We start from the raw sequence: 21,564 nt of genomic DNA, 5'->3' as shown, positions 1-21,564 counted from the left end.
TTGTTGAGTGGCTGATGTGCTCCCTGTTTACCTTGAGAGGGCTGGGCAGCATAGGGTCCTGCAGGACTGAGATGTTGAACCCTCCAGGGACACCTTTCCCAAAGAACACAATGTGACCTGCTCCATGTGGCCCTGCAGGGGCCTCCAGCCCCATCGCCCAAATGCAGGAGTCAGTGGAGTCAGGAGTCAGTGGCCCAACAAAGTTAGGGCTGGGCAGGGCATGGCTATATGCTCCCTGGGATATGTTGTGAGTACACCCTTCACTTGTGGCACGTGGCCATAAACTTCATGTCCTCCTGAAAGGTCACGTGCATTGTGGGCTGCCCCAGCGAGCTCCTGGGCGTTAAAGTTCCCTGAAGGGCACTTGTTTGCCTTCTGCACTTCCTCCTGCCTCTCTGCACTCCATTCCCTCCTCCTGTCATACTCCATGCCCTTTCTTTCTTGAGGCATTCTCTTTCATCCATGACAGGAGGATTTCTGGAATCAAATTCCTGATGGAATAATTCTTGTTTTAAAATTGTGTGATCTTGGTAGCTGAAAGGCAGAAGACAGTCATGTGATTGCAGAGGCCCCCATCCCCGTCTCTGGGGTAGGAGAACACCAAGACGGGCTCAGTCAGGGCAGTCACAGATTCCCAGGGGGGCCCTCCAGCAGAGCGATCCCAGCCCTCCTCATTCCAGCCCGGTGCCCAGCCCACCACACAGGGCTGCTCAGCCCTGGAAACAGGGTGCTGCTGAGAAAGCTGATGATGGGATGCTGGGGAGATTGTATAGACATTGGACATGCTAGGCCCTCCTGGGCCTGGATGGGACTGGGTCCTTCAGGATGGGAATCATCCAAAGAGGGAGCAGGGAAGAGTCACACAGGAGACTTAAGCGCCGGCAATAAATACAAAAGAGCCAGAATTAGGAAGTAAATTATATGCAGATGGCTAGTGTCTGAATCCTAATCCTTAGGATCTGTAAAACAGCCTTCTGCATGCACAAGGGCAGTGACAGTGATGGGGTGGCCGTGGGAAAGAGAGGATGAGGTCAGGGGAGGTGAGAACTCAGGCTGCTGCTTCTGGGATTACATCCCTGACCCCAGATCTCTGGCCTCACACTACAATCCCCCTGGGGCCCTCTTCCCACCTTTCTCCAATGTGATGAGGAGCAGGTCCAGGGACTCCAGGCCCTTCCTAGTCCTCAGATTCCATACCTGGGACCAGGAAGCAGCACCTGAGCCACCCCGTCCCTCCAAGAGGCATTCACTGTCCCTAGGACTTTGTGTGCAATACACTGCCCGCCTCCCAAGTTCCCTCCCCAATGACCACCTGGACTCCTTCCTGCCTCCAGATTCCTGTCCATTTCCCGTCTCCTGGCCAGCCTCCATCTTTGTATTTTTCTCCAATATGGGGACAGTGGAACCCAAGTGTGCATGCCATGGGTATACTGCCACCTTTCCTAACCAATCAATCCATCATTTTATCAATCCAGCCAAATCCAGGGGCACCTTCATGGTTGTGCTGGGCCGTTGGAGAAGACAATCCATTCCCCATACCGTGTGGCTGGCCGTGCCTGCTCTGACCTTAGGAGCCTGGGGGACACTGGATGTTCACACAACCCTTTCCTCCGCATAGGTCCCAGCCCCTTAGGAACAGTGACCATGACATTAGAGGTAACATAACTTGCCCAAAGTCCCCCAGTCTATAGGTGAAGCGAGGGGAAAACATCAACAGGTGCAGCCAAAGAAACACCTGTGCCTGCCAGCCTCCATCCTGAGCACTGGAAGGAGTGGAGGAAGACCCAGGAAGGCACAAGAAATATCCCATGGGGGCTATAACCGTGGTGAGAAGCAGGCCCATTGTTGTGTGGCTGGAGGAGTGGGATCTGACAGGGGCAGGAACCCCAGCCCCACTACCAAGAGCCTCTTTCCTGGGGCTGTTCACTCCCAGGAGACAGGTCAGCGGGGCCTGGAGACCCAGTGTGTGCGAGGGCCCAGTGGCATTCACACAGGACTCTAGAAATCCTGCCAACCAGGGAGGTTATTAGCGGGTGGGGCGGGGGGAGCTGCACCGAGGTCCCACGTGGAGGTAAGTATAAAATTTATTCGGCTCCAGGGACCCAAGATTTGGGTGAGGAGAGGAGGAAAGAACTTGCTCCAGGGAGCACCTCCCACCTCACTTCTTCAGAAGGTCCCAGGAGCACTTGCAGGAGCTGGAGAGGAAACATTCTCTGTGATGCCCACCCAGGGAGCACCCTTTCACCCAGGGGCAAAGCTGAAGGTAGCCCATACAGGTGCTGCTCCATGACCTGAAGGTGCAGAGGGAGAGGGTCCCCGGGTCCCCAGCACCCAGCTCACATGGAAGCACTTTGTCTCCGTTTCAAAGTCTTAACCGACTGAGCCACCCAGTTGCCCCAAGAATCAAACAGATTGACCCAGGGTCGGTCAGCCATTCAATGGCAGAGCTTGGATGTAAATGTGATGCAGACTGCCCCCGAAGCCTATGCTTTGACTCATTCCGTTGGATGTTCTGAAGTAGGATCCAGCACATCATGGGTGCACATGTGCTATTGTTTAAAGGTGACTGTACCTGGGTTGAGTCCCCAGGGGAGCCAATAAGAAAAGACAGTTGGGCTGCTTGTTGGCAGAAGCGGTGCAGAGAAAAGGTACAAGGGGTGTGCACTCACCTGAGACCCTGCCGCAGGTGACAGACTCATCGTGAGTCTGAGGAACCTCGGCTTCAGCATCCCTCAGGTGTGGTCCAGACTCACCTGTTTCCATAGTTCCAGTTCCATCCATTCCTTAGTTGAGATTTCCTTAGAATCCACAATGACAAACACCAAGTGGGGAATTAGACCAAGTCCCTGCTCTCATGGAACTTGAATTCTAACATAAAGATAAGACCTAGAAATCAAGTAGTTTCTAAAAAGATACTAAGATATGAAAGAGTCACAGGGTTCTTCATAGAAAAATCAGAGAAGACCTGTCTCATGAGAACAGCTGAGACAAGAATGGAGAGAGGGAGGCAGCCAGGGTAGGACTTGGTGGAAGAGTGCTCCAGTCACATGGAGGAGCAGGTGCAAAGGCCCTGAGGTAGGAATGAGCGAGGCCCACACAAGGAAAAAAACAGATGCAGTTAGCAGGCTGACATACAGTCCACATGGTGAAACACAGGGGGTGCTGGTGTGGCATGAGGTCAGAGAGAAGTCAACAGGGGTTTTAGGATGAATGGAACTTGGACTTCCTCCTGCGGCCACAGACAGCCAGGAAGAGGAAAAGCAGGATCCAATTTACACAGACATTCCAATGTCCCTAACTGCCATGGGGAGATTGGAAAAGACAGAATGGGGGCGGGGAGAACAGGTTGGAGGCCCAGGAGTGGTCCTAGCCCGGCCACCCTGAGTGACTTCTTGCTTTATCCCACTCCAGAGGCACTGGGATCTTGACCCCCTATTCACTAAGCTCTTTCTTGCCTCAAGGTTTCTCACAGGGGCCTCCCTCACCTTGTTCAGAGATGAAAGAGGCAATCCCCTTTTCTTAGTTGTTCTTAAATTAGGTATTCTAATCCCAGATGAAGCCAGCCTCTGGCAGCATCACTGTTTAGAGAAGGTTTAGTTAACTTACCGGTATTGATTTGTGTGGGTATTCCTTCCTTGTGGCTTATTTCCATCTTGGCTGGAGGTATAAAAAATGTACAATCTGTAGCAGGTAGAATACAGGTCCTTATCCTTTTATGTACCAGGTGTTTTTATTACCAAACTAGCAACTAGTCTGACTTCCTTAAATCACACATAAGCCCATGTCAGGCCTCTGATCCCATCCTTCAGAGGGGGGCTCTGTATTACCTACTGGAAAGAATCCAGGTACCCAAGCCTTGCTTGGAGAAGCTTCTGGAATAGAGGGAGCACTGTGGCTCTGGAATTTACATACATCAAATGCTTAGTAATCTTTGGGTAACAATACAGGTTCTGAACTTAGGTGGCCTGTGTTGGGATCCTGTTCTATCATTTACTGGCAATGTGACCTTATATGGTGAACTTAAAGTCCCAGGATCACAGTTTTATCTCCTGAAAATAGGGAGAGCAAGTATGCTTGTTTCAGAGAGTTGTTAAGAAAATTCAACAATAAAAAACAAGAATCATTGAAAAATAACACCGTTCAGGGGTGCCTGGGTGGCTCAGTCGGTTAAGCGTCCGACTTCAGCTCAGGTCACGATCTCACGGTCCGTGAGTTCGAGCCCCACGTGGGGCTCTGGGCTGATGGCTCAGAGTCTGGAGCCTGCTTCAGATTCTGTGTCTCCCTTTCTCTCTGCCCCTCCCCCGTTCATGCTCTGTCTCTCTCTGTCGCAAAAATAAACAAAAAATTTAAAAAAAATAACATCGTTCATTGAGTACCAAATCTCCAGGATCTGGCAAATATGGTAAGTGCTCCATCAATTCATTCAACTAATATTTATTAAGCATCTTCTATGTGCCAGGTATATAGCGCTAGATCTTTCGAACCTCAGTAAGTGCCAGTTATTGCTCTTGCAGTTCTAGCAACAGCCCATGAGGCAGGTACCACTGTTTTCATGCTTCTATAGGCAAAGAAATTGAGGCTCAGAGAGAGGAAATTACATCCCCAAATAAGCCGCCAGTTAAATTGAAGAGCCAGGATTGGACCCCAGTAAGTTCTGGCTCCAAAGCCCGCTGAGTTCTCAGTGAAGTCCATTAGAGATGTTTCTGAGTGTGTTTTTCTCTCTACCTTGGGACTGCGAGCTTCCAGAGGGCCTGCCCTATGGCTTCCCCCTTGTGTCTGTCAGTCCCAGCAAAGAGTTTCGTTTACAGAGAGTGCTCAATAAATCGCCCACAAAGTAAACTGAATCTTGTCTTGAAGACTTCTTGAGTATGCTTTGTGGTTTGTTCCCTAAGACTTACCCTCATAATGGAGAATGTGCTTCTTTTCTGAATTCCTGGCTCTTCGCAAGAAAAGAGAACCCGGCTGGGATGGTGGAGGTGGTGGTGTCCAAATTGAAACTTGTCTTTTGCTGCCACATGCCTGCTCCTTCTTGAATGTAGCACAGTCGGTTCACATGAGACACTGGTCATCACTCTTCCTCCCTCCTCCTTTCCTGTCCTCTAATAGTCACTCAACTGCCATGTGCTGGGGGATCCCACCTCTTAAATCTATTCCCATCAGGCACCCCTCACCATTCCTCCACCACCTTAGGCCAACCTGCCCCCAGCTTTTGCTCAAATGCCTGACACCACCTCTTCACTGCTACCTCCTTCCAGCCTGGCCCCCCATTCCATTTTATTCCCCTCTCTACAGGGCAATCAGAACTGCTTTTTCAATCACAGATATGACCCAGTCATTGCCTCAAACCCTGCAAAGGCTCAGTTTACCAAAGCTGGTCTCTGATGCGGGACATCCACAAACTGGGGACAATGGATGGTCCTCCTGGCCAAGGGAAGAAGGTACAAGAACTTCCATGTCTCTTTATTTTGCACTGTATCTGTTTGGAAGCTATATTTCAAGTCATGCTTCATAATTTAGCAATTTCTTAGTTCAATTTCCCTGGAAGCAGAACTTGCAGCAAGGATTTGGATGCATGTGACTTATTCAGGGAGTGCACTTAGGAGGAACCTATGAGAGAGTAAGGGAAGCAAGATGGAGTCAAAGGAAAACGCTACCTAAACGTGTGGTCTCAGCTCTGGAGTCTAGCTTCAGCTTGAGCCAACTTGGAGCTCTAGAAGGTGAAATGCACCACAGGGCCTTGATTTCTGTATACCTCTGTCAACCACCTGACCCTACAGTGATGAACCTTGTCAACTTCAAAATGAGGCAGCTTACTTTGGCCAAGGACAATTCAGAGAAGAGAGCAGCTCTTCCGTGAATGGACATTCCTTGTGGGAAAAGGAAAGGATCAGACACCGAGAGTGTTGACTGTATGTACAGGGTGTGGTAAGAAGGTATTAGACTGTCTATTTGTGTTTATTTTCCAACTCCTCCTTTTATATTTTATGCATTTTCTCCATGTTTTATAATAGACATCTCACCACCTTATATGTACCATAATAGTACAAGAATATGGACGCAATTTAACAATAACTAGATCAATGATTAGGATACTCATCTATTTTTTGACTCCCTAGGGTTTATAAATAAACTTGAATCTCTATATGATTCCTGAGTCACATGGGCAAAATCAAGTCATACAGAGAAGCCAGGGCTCAGATAAAGCAAAAATGCACCTCAAGCAGCTGGAATGTGAACATTAGAGGGCTCCAGACTTATTTGGGAATCCAGCATTTGAATGATTTGGTCTAGTCTCCTCTGGTCACTTCATCCCTCACTGGGAATACAAGAAAGGAATGATTCCACCGAGGGGAGGCCTTGCAATGGTTTTCAGAGGCTCTAATTCTGACATCAAAATTTTCACCTTTTTTTGCCTCAACCCTTAATGGACTCTCCACATGCTGTGAAATCCACAACGTATCTCATCCTTGGCCAAGAATGGCAGCCAGAGTGGAAACTCCCATGGGAATCAACAGTGTGAAGGCAATCTGCTTTGAAACCACCGGGGTTCCTGTCCAGTGCCCACCTGGGCTCTAAATGCAAATTACTCTGATCTGAGCTTCAGGGTTGGTTCTGGGACGTCTAAATTCAGCTCCCAGCTGTAATAGAGTCCAGGGAAGAAGGAAGAACTCGGAAGTCAGATACAGTTGGGACCCAACCTCACCTTGGCCAACTACCAAGCCTTATGAGTTCTGTGGACCTGGACAGCTTACATAATCTGTCTGAAGTCAAGGGGTTTTTTTTGTTTATTTTGAGAGAGACAGAGACAGCATGAGTGGAGAAGGGGCAGAGAGAGAGAGAAAGAGAGAGAGAATCCTAAGCAGAATTTGCACTTCCAGCACAGAACCCAATGAGAAGCTTGAACTCAAGAAACCACAAGATCATGACCTGAGCTGAAACCAAGAGTCAGATGCTTACCCAACTGAGCCACCCAGGTGCCCCTGAAATCAAGGTCTTTACAACATCTATTTCAGTTTCCCAGGGCCAAACCCAGAATAGACAAACCGCAGGACTGTGCTAAAGAAGATGTGTGTATCCACATGTATATGTGCACATATAAAATGTGGGTATACACGCACACCTTTTTAATAATCCTAAAAACCCTGTTGGCTGGGCAGGTTGTCTTAATTCTATAGATGAGAGACCCGATGCTCAGAGAAGTTGAGTAACTTATTATATCTAGTACACGGTGGGGCCGGGCTTCGAACCAGGGCAGCTTACCTCTCCCCCTTCATTGCTTCACAGATCCTCCTTTTATTAAGTTATTATCACCCAAATGCAGGCTCTGAACACTTCTGACACGGTGAAGGCTTCGTTCACAGGCACTTGGAAGTCATAATTACAAAGATGACATCTTTATTAAATCGAGTGGTAGCCAGTTGGGTGTAGAAACTACACAAATCCAATGGTTTGAATGTCTTCTTTATCCCAGTTGGTGCCTACCCTAAATTAAAATGCCCTGAAGGTACTGCTGTCTTAGTTTTCTTGGTTAACACGGTAAACATTTTCCTTGTTGTGGAGCACTTCATGCCAATTAAAAACACAGATGATGCTGAGCAAGAGGGCAGTGTGTGCATGTCTGCTGAGAAGTGCAGCATTTTCTGGCCAGCTGTGGTCCCCACATTTCTTCTGGGGGTTCACTGAGACACAGGGCTCTGGAAGGACAGCTATTTCTACCCAGAATGCAGCCATCATCTACCCATGCAGGTTGGAGGCGGGGGGTTGGAGCCATTGAGACACGGGTGTGTGTCTGGCCCACTCCCTGTGTCAGTTTCCTCAGCAGTACCTGCCTAATGGGATGCTTCAGAACTTACCTCATGAGCAGAGGTGAGGCTTGAATGAAGAGATGTGTACACAGGTACTCAGCATGGGGTTTGGCACTCAAGAGTGGAAGCTCTTCTCCCCTCCCACTCCATCTGCTCGAGTGGATATATTTTTATACCTTACAGCCAGTGAGCATCACTATAATGTTCTTCCTTAGTTGAGGCATTTTCCCTTTAGAGTCCTGCTTACTCAAAGATAAAGTGAAAAACTCACTTGTGAGCATGTGGCTCAATCCTGGGACTCCATCTTTGAAGACTTAGATTGGTTTTGTCCTTGTAAATTTTCTATTAAAGAATAACCTGCGGGAGCACCTGTTTGGTTCAGTTGGTTGAGTGTCCAACTCTTGATTTCAGCTCAGGTCGTGATCTCACAGTTGGGTTCCTGAGATGGAGCTTCACATCAGGCTCCATACTAAGAGTACAGAGCCTGCTTAGGATTTTCTCTCTCCCTCTCTCTCTCTGCCCCTCCTTTGCTCATGCTCTCTCTCTCAAAATAGAGAAACCTAAAATAAAAGAATAACGTACATAAAGAAAATCACACAAAGCATAATTATGCCCCTTGTTAATTATTTACAAACTGAATAAATTCCTGTATCCACGCATAAAACAGAAAACAGAATGTTGCTAGCTCCCCTGAAGACCCTGCTGAGCTCCCTTCCCATTACTATTCCTCGGGGGTATCTGCTGTCTAGACCTCTCAAAGCACACGCTAGTTTTCCTGATTTTTGAATTTAAGATAAACGGAATTGGCAAAGTTATATATAGAAGGAAATTAATGGAGTTTCTAGTAAGGAAATTAGTGGAAATATAAATGGAATGGATGTAAATATAATAGAATGAAATTACATAAGGAATATATAAAATGTGTCTGTCTTCTTTCATTCAACACTGTGAAATTCATCCATGTTGTTGCATGTAGTTGTAATTCATTCTTATTTCAGTGTAGTACTTCGCCCTGTGACCATTCATTCAACTATTTGTTGACATTTGGATTGTTTATAGTTTTCAGCTAATAGAAGTAAGGCTTCTATGAATATGCTTGCACATGTTTGTTAGTGAACAGATCTGTGCATTTCCTTTGAGTAGAATTGCTGAGTCATAGGGTATGTGCGTGATTTACCTTACTATAGTGCAATCAATTTATGAAGTGTTTATACCAAGTTACACCTCCACCAATAATATATGAGAGTTTGCAATTGCTGAAATGCTTAATGTTGTCTGTCTTTTTAATTCTAGCCTATTATGGTAAGAGTGAGAGATATTATATTTTTGATTTCTATATATTTCTATATATTTTTGATGTCTAAGAACTTTTACATGTATCTTTTGGCCAGTTGGATATCATTTGTGAACCTCCTGTTCATGACTTTTGCCTATTTTTCTTTTCATCTGTCTTTTCTCTTACTAAGTCATAGAAGTTAACCATTGAACAATGCAGAGATTAGAGGCACTGACTCCCTGCCAAATTGAAAATCTATATATAACTTTTGACTTTCCCAAAACTTAACTACTAATAACTACTGTTAATGGAAGCCTTACCAATGACATAGAGTCAACTAACACATATTGTAAGAATATTACAATAAATCAAACTAGAGAAAAGAGTTATTAAGAATATCATAAGAAAGAGAAAATACATTTATAATCCTCTACTGTAGTTACTGAAAAAAAATCCACATAGAAGTGGACCCCCATGCTGTCCAACATCTTGTTCAGGGGTCAACTGGTTTTTTATATTTTGGATAAAAGTTTATTTTGAATTTGCAAATATCCATTTTCATTCTACTGGCCTTCTTTTATTCCCTTCATGGCATGTTTTGATTACTATCGAAAGATGTAGTTGTAGTCCAATTTGCTGGTATTTCCCTCAGTTAATTCTGACATGAATTGTTTAAGAAATCTTTGCCTACCCTAAGGTCATAAAGACATTCTCTTGTTTTTCCCTAAATGTTTCACTGTTTTACTTTTCACATTTAGCTGTATAATCCATCTCGAATTAATTTTTGTGTATGGTGTGAGGTAAGATTCAAGAAGAAATTTTCTTTTCTATATCCAGTATTTAAAAACAGAATCTGTTCCCCTTCTTCTTCCAGTGAACCCTTGTTATAGATCAGGTGGTTATATACCTATGAATCTATTTCTGGACTCTCTTTTGTTTCATTGGTCTATAAAGCTAGGGTTTCAGAAACTTTCATATGGAAGAGAGATTTGCAAAGAAAGAGATATCCCAAGGAATCTATTATTGGTAATGGTTGTAGGAGGCAGAAGAAATCCAACCAGTTTCTGGAGGCAGCTATAACAGGGTCCTGAAGCCTCCTTGGTAGTATGAATTACAGTGTCTGGGGCCTCAGTGGCTGTAGAGTCTCCCCTGGAGAAGTCCAGGGGTATGAAATGGGCATCGACCTTGGCCATGTAGACTTGAATCTTAAACCTCTGTTCCTTCCATGAAGTTGGATGCAAAAATTTTGAATCCTCTTGTGCTTGCCTTCCCCTGAAACCAATTTGCCCCTGTGTGCTCCTTCCCCAGTAAGCTGTGAAATACAAGGTCTCCTTGTAATACTTTTATACACTGCTTGCTGCAGTTTAATATATGAGACACTGCATCATAGTCTGGTGGTTCAAAATTACCTCAAAGTAATCATTTCCTAGAGGACTGGTAGTAAACATTCTGTCATACAGCTATAGATTGTCGTCTGTAGCCATCAGCCTCCAGGGAGATATTAGGGGAAATGGTATGGGAATGAATTGAGAACTGGTTCATGTGGCTGCCAGGTCTCTGCAGAAGGAAACAGGCTTGGGTCCATGGCAGGCTGGCTCTGTGGGGGGTAGGCTGTGTCTGCACTGCAATCTGAAGTTGTGATTTGAGCCCTGGGTGGCCTGTTGGCATAACTCAGCGCCAAGGTCATGGGGTCCTTCAGCCTAATCCTGACCTTGGCATTCTGTTATCTTCTCTACATGCTTCAGAACAAGCCATAATCTGTGTTTGCAAAATAATAAAAATGACCATGAATTCTCACTCTGCACTAAGAAGTCAACTAATCCTTTTCATGCACCATTTGGTTAATCTTCAGAGTGATCCCAGGATGGAATTACATTGGACCCATTTCACAGTCAAAGAGACTGAGGCTCAGAAATGTTGGGAAACCTGCAAAGTCATGCAGCAGGTCAGTGGCAGAGGCAGGATTTGAACCTGGGAGTTCTGCCTCTAGAGGCCAAGTGTTCAATCACTGCATAATGCCTCTGTTAAACATCCAACCCTACACAGAGCTATTGGCTTGTATTCTCACTACCTTTGTATGCACACTGTTCTTGTGTCCATTGTACAGATGAAGAAATCAAGGTTTTCAGAAGTGCAGCCTCATCCGAGGTCAGCATGTAGATAACATGCTCCACTCCAGGGTTCTCTGGCCACACAGTTATAACTTCCTCCTTGGGAAGGCAGGTAGAATGCAGGTTGAAACATCACTTTGTGGAACACATGTAGGTTCATCTGGTGAACCTAATGTCTTGGTGAACTTTAGCCTAACAGGGTCATATCAGAACTTGGAGACTGAAGCTTATACACTTTAGATGAGTTATTTTAAAACCCACAAAATTACTAATATATCTGAGGTATAAAAGTACATATTTATCTGGCAGGTCCATTCGGGTGAGGGGTCCTGAAACTTACATCTCATGAACATCACGGCCAATCTACTTTGATCCCGATCAGAGATCTAACAATTTTTTGCCCCAGTTGTTTCTGGGTCATCTCAGATCATCTGAGTCAGAATCTCTAAGATGGGGCCAAGAGATTAGATGTTTAAAAGTTTCCCAGGTGCTTGTGAGGCATGTTTGATTTATTGGTAAGCCATGGCTGCAATAATGCTGCGAAACAACTCCCACATCTCAATGACTTAGAATAATTAATATGTATTTTTCTCACTTCTGTGTCTGCAGATATGCCAAAGTTCAGTCAATTTCAGTTGGATGTAACTCTTGGCTGTGTGTCTGCTCTGTGTGTCTCATTCTGGGACCAGCAGCTTTCTGGGGACATGCCCCTATTATAATGGTGATGTCAGGAAGGCAAGAGGTTGTGACACTTCCTGAAGCTTGCTTTAGAACTATCACTACCTCTAGTGGTAACACTATCACTCTCTCTTGCATCTCATTGGCCAACACAAGTCACAAGACCAAAAAACAGTGGGGCAAAGAAGTAGACTCCACCTACAAGTAACATGGGCAAAGAGCATGGATGTACAATTCTGTCAAGGAGGGATGCAGAGGTGGAAACAGAAAATCAATTTATCACAGCTGAGAGCCACAGATACTAGGAAAAACATCACGCCTGGTTAGAGTAGTTGCTAAGTAAACATTGTGTATTCTTCTAGAAAGCACATTCCCACAGCTTCCTCTGAGGCTATTGCATGGGAGCCATTCTTCCTCCATGATGGGTTCCAAGGATGAGTTAACTTCCCATCCTGGCATACAGTTCATCTCCAGGGAGAGAGGGCTGTGCTATAATGCACCAAATTCCTTGAGTTCCTAGGAAGAAAGATCCCAATTGGAGGCTGCAAGAACTGCTTAAGTATCCATTTGCCCATCCACCACTCACAAAGTGTTCTATTTATTTGCACTCTCTGTAATATAGCAGCAGAGGGAGAATTCATTAAGGCCAATTGGGAGGGTAGCTTTCAAAAAAGAATTCATCTCTCTGTTTTATGCACTGCATTGTTCCCTATTTAATGAGGACTCTGCAAGTCCATTTTCCTTAAGGGTTTAATAAAAGTATAATTTAAAAAATCAACATGGGGAAAGTCCCAAGGGAAGCTATTTCTCCCATTAACACACAAAGTAGACCTTCTAGATACTGCGACATCAGTGGGGAGAGGCAAGACCCTAGAAGCTATCAGTTCTTTAAGCTCACATAAAATCCTGGCCTGAGTTTTTGTGGCTTAAGTATTCCTGCCAAACAGATACGTTGACAAATGGGACTCTTACTAGCTGGCAGTTTAATTAATGCTGATATAGGAGCTTTGCTTTTAGAATTTGAACTGCAGAACGCTGGAAAGGAGACATTTACATTGTCGCGACTTGCTCAATAATCTTGGTTACTTTTAGTGGGGAGAGAAGGATGGAACATTTGAGGGAGACAGAATCTCAGGGTGTTGGTGGCCAGTGTGTGATGCTCAGCTCCCTACGTGTGGTATATTGGGGACAAATTGTTCACTGCAGTTTGGTTTCCTTCCACCCTTGCTGCTGCCACTGGCTTCTTGAAGCAAGGTAGAGCTTGCGATATAATCATTTAATTATATAATAAACAACAACAACAACAATATAATCACATTCATATAATTAAAGAAGCTAAGAATTAGTATGGCTCGCATTTTGAATGCTTTTTTTTTTTTTCTGGTTCATCTTCACTGGGAAGCTGGTGCTGTTATCGTCATCCCTATTTTACAGATCAGGAAGCCAAGCCTCAGTCAGATGTGCCAGTCAGACAGAAAATTCTGTGCTGGGACTTGAACCCGGATTCATGTCTTAAACCCCATGCTACCATTTTCTATGTGACCCTTGGATCACTGAGGCTCAGAGAAGTGTGGTAAAACCCCAATGGCTGAACAGCAAGTAAATACAGAGTGAGAACTAGGTTTCTCAGCCAGCAACTTTCCCCACTATATCTCTCACATTTAATACAGGGATTCTGACACACACTTTTTTTTTTTTACGTTTATTTATTTTTGAGACAGAGACAGAGCATGAACGGGGGAGGGGCAGAGAGAGAGGGACACACTTTAATATTAATCTGCACAGCACACTCATTAAGAAATAGAAATGGGCGGGGCGCCTGGGTGGCTCAGTCGGTTAAGCGTCCGACTTCAGCCAGGTCACGATCTCGCGGTCCGGGAGTTCGAGCCCCGCATCGGGCTCTGGGCTGATGGCTCAGAGCCTGGAGCCTGTTTCCAATTCTGTGTCTCCCTCTCTCTCTACCCCTCCCCCGTTCATGCTCTGTCTCTCTCTGTCCCAAAAATAAGAAATAGAAATGGGGTGCCTGGGTGGCTCAGTCGGTTAAGCGTCCGACTTTGGCTCAGGTCATGATCTCGCAGTCTGTGAGTTCAAGCCCTGCGTCGGGCTCTGTGCTGACAGCTCAGAGCCTGGAGCCTGTTTCAGATTCTGTGTCCCCCTCTCTCTGACCCTCCCCCATTCATGCTCTGTCTCTCTCTGTCTCAAAAATAAACGTTAAAAAAATTTTTTTTAAATAAAAATAAATAAATAAAAAAGAAATAGAAATAGAAATATACCCTCTTTCCTCATCTTGAAAACAAGCGCACTCATAGGTACGGGGGGCTCACCAGGTTGCAGGCACTCTGCTGAGTGCTGCATATTTCATTTAATCCATACATGCCAGGGGGAAGGTATGCAACTATCTTTACTGTCAAGGCAAGGAATCTGAGGCTGGGAGAGGGCAAAGGATTTGCCCAAGGTCACGCAGTAGGAAGAGATCCAAACAAGTTTCAGACCAAGTCTGTCAGAAATTCCCAAGCCTTTGCACTGAACCCCAAGGCTAAATAGGAATGATTGCTGGCTTTCCCCCTTCTTCACTTTGCCCGTGTTCCTAGATGCTTCTGTCTGTGGTAATTGAGAGTGGTTGATACAATGCAGCCTGTCACACCTGGGAGTTATTTTTATCAAGTTCCTGTATAAATCCTTCTTCTCTGAAGGTAGAAGGGAGTGTGCTTTCCTTGGTGCATTCCCTGGTTAGTGTACCTTTTTATGGTCTCCTCAGTGCACGATGTTGTAAATCAGGAAACCCTTGCTGAGATGGACAGGTCCCTGAGCCAGCAGTTTGAGGAACGCTCTCTCTTCTCTGCCTTTCTTGGGCTGCCATTCATCAAGTGATCCTCGAGAGAACCAGATTCCTTTTCAACCAAGAAAATACCTTTGGTTTCCTTCTATGTTCAATTCAAAAGTACTGGAAAAGTCTGTTTCTTTACCATGTTGTCAAAGACGTTGGAATCAAAGGAGAAAGGTCAAGAACAAGATAGAGAATGAAAAGGATCATTCAAGTTCACAATGTTGTAAATTCATGTTCACCCCATGAAATTTGGTAGTTGGGGGCACCTGGGTGGCTCAGTTAAGCGTCCAACTTCAGCTCAGGTCATGATCTCGTGGTTTGTGGCTTCGAACCCTGCATCGGGCTCTAAGCTGATAGTGTGGAGCTTGCTTGGGATTCTCTCCCTATCACTGCCCCCCCCCACTCACACTTTTTTCTCTCTCTCTCTCAAAATAAATAATTTAAAAAGTTGGTAACTGGCTTCGTCTTGCTTTCTGCCTTGAACAAAGAAAATAAGTGGACAGGTCTTCATTTTTCAAAACACCTGGATTTCCCATTTAGGACCAACAAAAGTTACTTTTGCATCACACAGACCTCTTCTGTCCATGACTTCATCCATTCCACACATCACTAATCATGGCACTATGGCCCGTTCATGCCAACTTCTATCTTACAATCCTTCCCAGGAGTGTGTGCCAGGAAGCCTCTGCCACCTGGTCCCAATTGGATTAAAGGTGAAATCAATGCGACTTTGTGACTTTAGGCATCCATCTTTTCCTATAAGACTGCCTCAGATCCAGGCCCAACTGGATTGAGTTCAGATGCTAACCAAGCTATCTGATAGAAAAGAAAGGCTCCTCCAGTTCTTAATGAGAAATACAGGTGTGGAGGGGAGATTTGTCAAAGATCACATGGCCAGTGAGTGGGAGGGGGTTAGCAGATTCAAGAGTCAGCTAAGACCCAGGTTCATGTCCTGGCCGTATGACTTCCTCATTAGTGATGACAAACCCCTGAGCCTGCAACTGTCCTCATCTGTAAAACGGGAACAGAATGCTACCTACATCACTGAGCTACAGTGAGGATTACAATAAGCTACTGCATAAAAATACCTACCTATGACTGGGCTTGGGAGGTCGAAGAAGTGTCGAGTAAATGTTAGCCATTATTTGTCTGGTTTTCTTAAAAATATTTTATGCCCTGGGGTGCCTGGGTGGCTCAGCCAGTCAAGCATCTAACTCGATTTTGGCTCAGGTCATGATCCTGCAGTTCATGAGTTCGAACCCCAAGTTGGGCTCTGCACTGACAGTTTGGAGCCTGCTTAGAATCCTCCCTCTTCCTCTCTCTCTGCCCCTCCTCCACTTATCCCCTCTCTCTTTCTCTCTCAAAATAAACTCAAAAAAAGTCTATGCCCTAAACAACTTGTTATGAAATTAGACAACTCTGTGAAGTGGGTGTCACTATTCCTATTTACAGATCATGAAACAGAGACTTGAGAAATAAGAAGGCTTTCCCAACATCATACAGAAAGGAAATAGAAAAACCAGATATGGCAGAGAAAAAGGCCTACTTCCATAAAGTCACATTGGACATCCCTATGTCAATGCCAGGTATCATCACCATCATTGTAGAATCCCAGCCTCTCCCTACATGTCTGGGATCATTCATCTCTCCAGAGCACTTTTTACCTTCAACACACTATCTTGCTATATAATTTACTTATTTATTATACATATATTTTATTGTCTGCTCACTCCTACTTGACTCTAAGCGAGGGAATTGTATTTATTTTGTTAGCTGCTGTATTCACTGGTCTGAGCACAGTGCCTGACACACAGTAAGTGCTCAGTAAACATTTTCTGAATAAATACATGAGGTCTGCCCGGCTCAAAAGCTTCCTTTACATATCACACTGCTAATCCCAAACAATTTATAATCAGAGCTATCATTTAATGAATGCCTCCCATGTTCTAGGCATCTTTTTTTTTAATTTCAGAGCATAAACAGGGGACGGGCAGTGAGAGGGGGGTAGAGAGGATCTGAAATGGTCTGCACTGACAGAAGCAAGTCCAATGCAGGGCTCTAACTCACAAACCATGAAATCATGACCTGAGCCAAAGTCAGATGCTCAACAGTCTGAGCCACCCAGGCGCCCCTACATTCTAAGCATCTTGAAGGCATCATAAATATATTATTGCTAATTTTTATGTAATATTTCATGGAAGGGATGATTATCCAGGCTTTGCAACTGAGGAGACTGACAAGTTTACTTGGACTTGCCCCATCAGGGGCAGATGGGGAGTCGGATGTAGGTCAGATGGACACCAGGAACTGTTCTCCTTCCCCAGCCAATGCACTGCAGGAGGCATGCTTCATTCACAGAAAAAAGGATTGTAGCCCAATATGTGTAAATGTATCTATGTACAGTATGTACATACTTAGTATGTACTAAGTATGGATGTACCACTACTACTGTCATATGGACTGTATCCATTTTCTAGGCCTGCCATCACAGAGTATCACAAAAGGGGTGGCTTAAATAGAAATTTATTGTACTTTTCAGGAGGCTAGAAGTCTGGGATCAAGGTATCAGAAAGATGGTTCCCTCTGAAGAAAATCCGTTCCGAGCCTCTCTCTGTGGCTCAGATGGCAGTCTTCCCTTGATGTCTCTCCACACTGTCTCCTCTTTATGTGCATTTGTCTTTAAATTTCCTTTCTGTAGACACCAGTTAAAATGGATGTGGGGCCCACCCTACTCCAGTATGCCATCATCTTAACTAATTATATCTGCAAAGACTCTATTGCCAAATAAGATCATGTTCTGAGATCTTGGGGACTAGGACTTTAACATATGAATTTGGGGGGAGAGCACAGTTTAACCCATAATATGAAAATTATGAAACATATATGAACATATATAAATTTGAAAATTTAAAGGTATAATATAAATAGAAATATGTATTCTAATGTTTTCTTCCTAAACCCACAATGTATTGTTTTTTTAAAAAAACAGCCCTATTGGGACACCTGGGTGGATCAGTCAGTAGACGGGCTCAAGTCATGATCTCACGGTTTATTGGTTCGAGCCCCGCATCAGGCTCTGTGCTGACAGCTTGCTCAAAGCCTGCAGCCTGCTTCAGATTCTGTCTCCTTCTCTCTCTGCCCCTCCCCCACACATGCTCTGTCTCTATCTCTCAAAAATAAATGTTAAAAAATTTTTAAATAAAAAACAGCCTTATTGAGATATAATTCATACACCATACAATTCCCCCATTTAAAACGTACAATTCAGGGGTGCCTGGGTGGCTAAGTCAGTTGAGCATCTGACTCTTGATCTCAGCTCAGGTCTTGATCTCAGAGTCATGAGTTCGAGCCCCACATTGGGCTTTGCACTGGGCATAGAGCCTACTTAAAAAATAAAAACTAGGGGCACCTGGGGGTCTCAGTTGGTTAAGCGGCTGACTTTGGCTCAAGTCATTATCTCACAGTTTGTGATTTAAGCCCCGTGTCTGGCTCTGTAATGACAGCTCAGAACCTGGAGCCTGCTTTGGATTCTGTGTCTCCCTCTCTCTCTGACTCTCCCTGACTTACACTCTGTGTGTGTGTGTGTGTGTGTGTCCCTCTCAAAACTAAATAAACATTAAAATCTTTTAATTAAAAAAATATAAATTAACAAAAAAGTAAGTGTAAAATGCACAGTTCAATAGTTTTTAGTACATTCACAGGGTGGTACAATTAGCATCACCATCAATTTTAGAGTGTCTCCATTACTCCCAAAGGAAACCCCATACCATTAGTACTGGCTCATTTTCCCTCAATTCCCCCCCCCAGGCAATAATTATTCTACTTTTAGTGATTATATTTACCTATTCTGTGTATTTTATATAAATGGAATCATATAGTATGTGGTCTTTTGTGACTGGCTTCTTCCAACTTACATCATGCTTTCAAGGTCCATCCACACCATAGCATCTACCAATACTTTGTTCCTTCTTATTGCTAAATAAAATATCATTGCATGAATAGACCACGTTTAGTTATGCTTATCTATTGGTGGGCATTTGAGTTGTTTCCACTTAAGGTTATTACAAATAGTGTTGCTATGAACAGCAGTTCCCAAGTTTTTGTGTGAGCATATTTTTTAAATTCCTCTTGGCCAGGTAACTAAAAGTGGAAGTGCTGAGTCATATAAGTCTACTTATAACCTTTTGAGGAACTGGGCAACTATTTTCCAAAGTGGCTGCCCCATTTTATATTGCCATCAGTAAGGTACAAGTGTTCTGACATATTCCCATCCTCTCCAGCTCTTATTATTTTGTGTTTTTAAATTTTAGCCATTCTAGGGTGTGAAGTGATATCTCACTATGGTTTTGACTTGCATTTCCTTAATGACTAATGATGTTGAGCATCGTTCTGTGTGCTTGTCGGCCATTTGCCTATCTTCTTTGGAAGAATGTCTATTTAGATCCTTTGCCCAATTTCAATTGGCTTGTCTATTCACTGCCGAATCATAAGAGTTCTTCACATATTCTGGATACTAGTCTCTTATCAGATGTATCATTACAAATCTTTTTCTCCCATTCTGTGAGCTGTCTTCTCATCTTCTTGATGGTGTCCTTTGAAGAAAATAGTTTTTAATTTTGATAAAGTCTAATTTATCTACCTTTTTCTTTTGTCACTTCTCCTTTTGGTATAAGATCTAAGAAGGCTTTGCCTAATCCAGTGTCCTGAAGATTTATTCCTATGGTTTCTTCTAAAAATATCATAATTTTAGCCCTTAGATCTAGTCTATTATACTTTTGGAGTACATTTTTGTGTGTGGAATGAGGAAGGGACCCAACTTCATTCTTTTGTTTGTGAAAATCCAGGTATGTCAGCAGTATACTAAATACTAACTGGTATTTGTTGAGAAAGTTTTTTCCCATTAAATGATCTTGGCACGCTTGTCAAAAATCAGTTGACCAAAAATGTAAGGGCTTATTTCTGGACTCAGTTTTGTTGCATTGGTTTCTATGTCTAGCCTCTGCTACTATCACTCTGTCTTGATTACTTCAGCTTTGTAGTAAGTTTTGAAATAAAAAAGTGAAGGTCCTCCAACTTTGTTCTTTTTAAAGAATGTTTTGGCTATTCTGTGTTCCTCACATTTTCATATTAAATTTAGTATCAGATTGTCAGTTTCTGTAAGGAAAAAAAATCCAGCTGGGATTTTGAGGTATTGCATTGAATTTATAAATCAATTTGAGGAGGATTTCCATCTTAAAAATCTTAAATCAACATGAAACATCTTTTTATTTATTGAGGTCCTCTTTAATTTCTTTCTACAACATTTGCATTTTATGCATTGTCTTTTGCATCCTGGGTTAGAGGCTCCCCATTCTGGTGATCTCTGGTTCAGAGACTTGGGCACATTTATGAGGCCAATCATCTGGTTATTTGCTGCAGGATATTTTCTTTGGCTTCTTCCTACCAGACAGCAACTAAGATCATTGTGACTCTTGTCAGTAGGAGGGTGAGCTGGGCCCTCTGCTAACTGTGCTATATTATTTATCTGTCACTAGTGATAATAATGAAGAGGAAGAGGAGTGCGAGCTAAGAGTCTTCTTTCTACTACCTTATTTTATCTTCAAAACATCCCTCTAAGGTTAAGAATTATCACTTCTGTTTTGTAGACAGAAATGTTGAGGCCCAGAGAGGCACACATGTAACAAGAGACAAAGCACATATTTAAACCCAAGTATCTCTGACACCAAACACTGGCCACTTCCCAGCCCACTCCACCCATGTCATCTCTCAGGTGGGCTCAGAATTTTGCCAATAAGTTGTTCTCACGTTGCCATTCACATTGGCTGCCAATCTTATAGTTCACGAGTAGTTACTTATAAGTGGACCCTGATCTGCTAGAGTCTCCTCATCAAATTATGGGAACTGGCTTCATTCTCAGCAGCCGCTTATGATTATCATCCTTGGACCAAAATTTTTATTTGAGAAACAGCAAACAAAAAAACAACAAAAACCTCATCAGACTTTTGAGAGGACTCTATTGCTCTATTGTATATACATTCCAGGGTTGGAGCCCACTGAAACATACTGCAACATGTCCCAGGGTTAGAGGAGTTGTTGGAGCTCAGGAATGATTTTTAATAAGAACCTAGATTATTTGTATGATTAGGCTAATCTGGGGAATACTGGAGAATAGAGTAATGGAATCCATCAAACCATTCATCCATCCATCCATCCATCCTCCATCCATTTCCTCATCTATAAAATGGGGATAATCCCAGCACCCACTTTATACAATTGTAGTAAGGATTAAATGAGTATGTAAGTAGGAAGTTCTTAAAACAGCACCTGCCACGTGACAAAAGCTGATTAAGACTTGTACCTGGGCACCCCCTCTTTTCTGGTTTTCAGGAATAAACTGATAACCTGGGAATAAACTGATAACCTATTGCTGACCATCTAGTTGGAATGAACACAAATTTCAGCATCAAACAAAACTGGATTCAATGTCTGCCTTTGCCACACACAGTTGTGGGCATGAACAAACTACTGAACTTGTCTGCATCCATTTGCTCAAATCTGAAGTAGGGATAATAAATTATTATTAAATAAGAAAAAGTGGAGCACCTGGGTGGTTCAACTGGTTGAGTGTCCAACTCTCGATTTCAACTCAGGTCATGATCTCAAGGTTCATGAGCTTGAGCTCTGTGTCAGGCTCTATACTGACAGCATGGAGACTGCTTGGGATTCTCTCTCTCCGTCTCTCTCTGCCCCACCTCTGCATTCTGTCTCTCTCTCTCTCTCACTCTCTCTCCCTCAAAATAAATGCATAAACTTAAAAAAAATAAATAACAAAAAATTTATAGCTTTTTGTTATTTTTATCAAATAGG

This window comes from Lynx rufus, unplaced genomic scaffold (genome assembly GCF_022079265.1).
Source record: "Lynx rufus isolate CCGP_SWC_20201006 ecotype Redwood Valley unplaced genomic scaffold, mLynRuf1.p SCAF_29, whole genome shotgun sequence".
In the NCBI taxonomy this organism is placed as follows: Eukaryota; Metazoa; Chordata; class Mammalia; order Carnivora; family Felidae; genus Lynx; species Lynx rufus.
Note: the sequence above shows the minus strand (reverse complement) of the source record.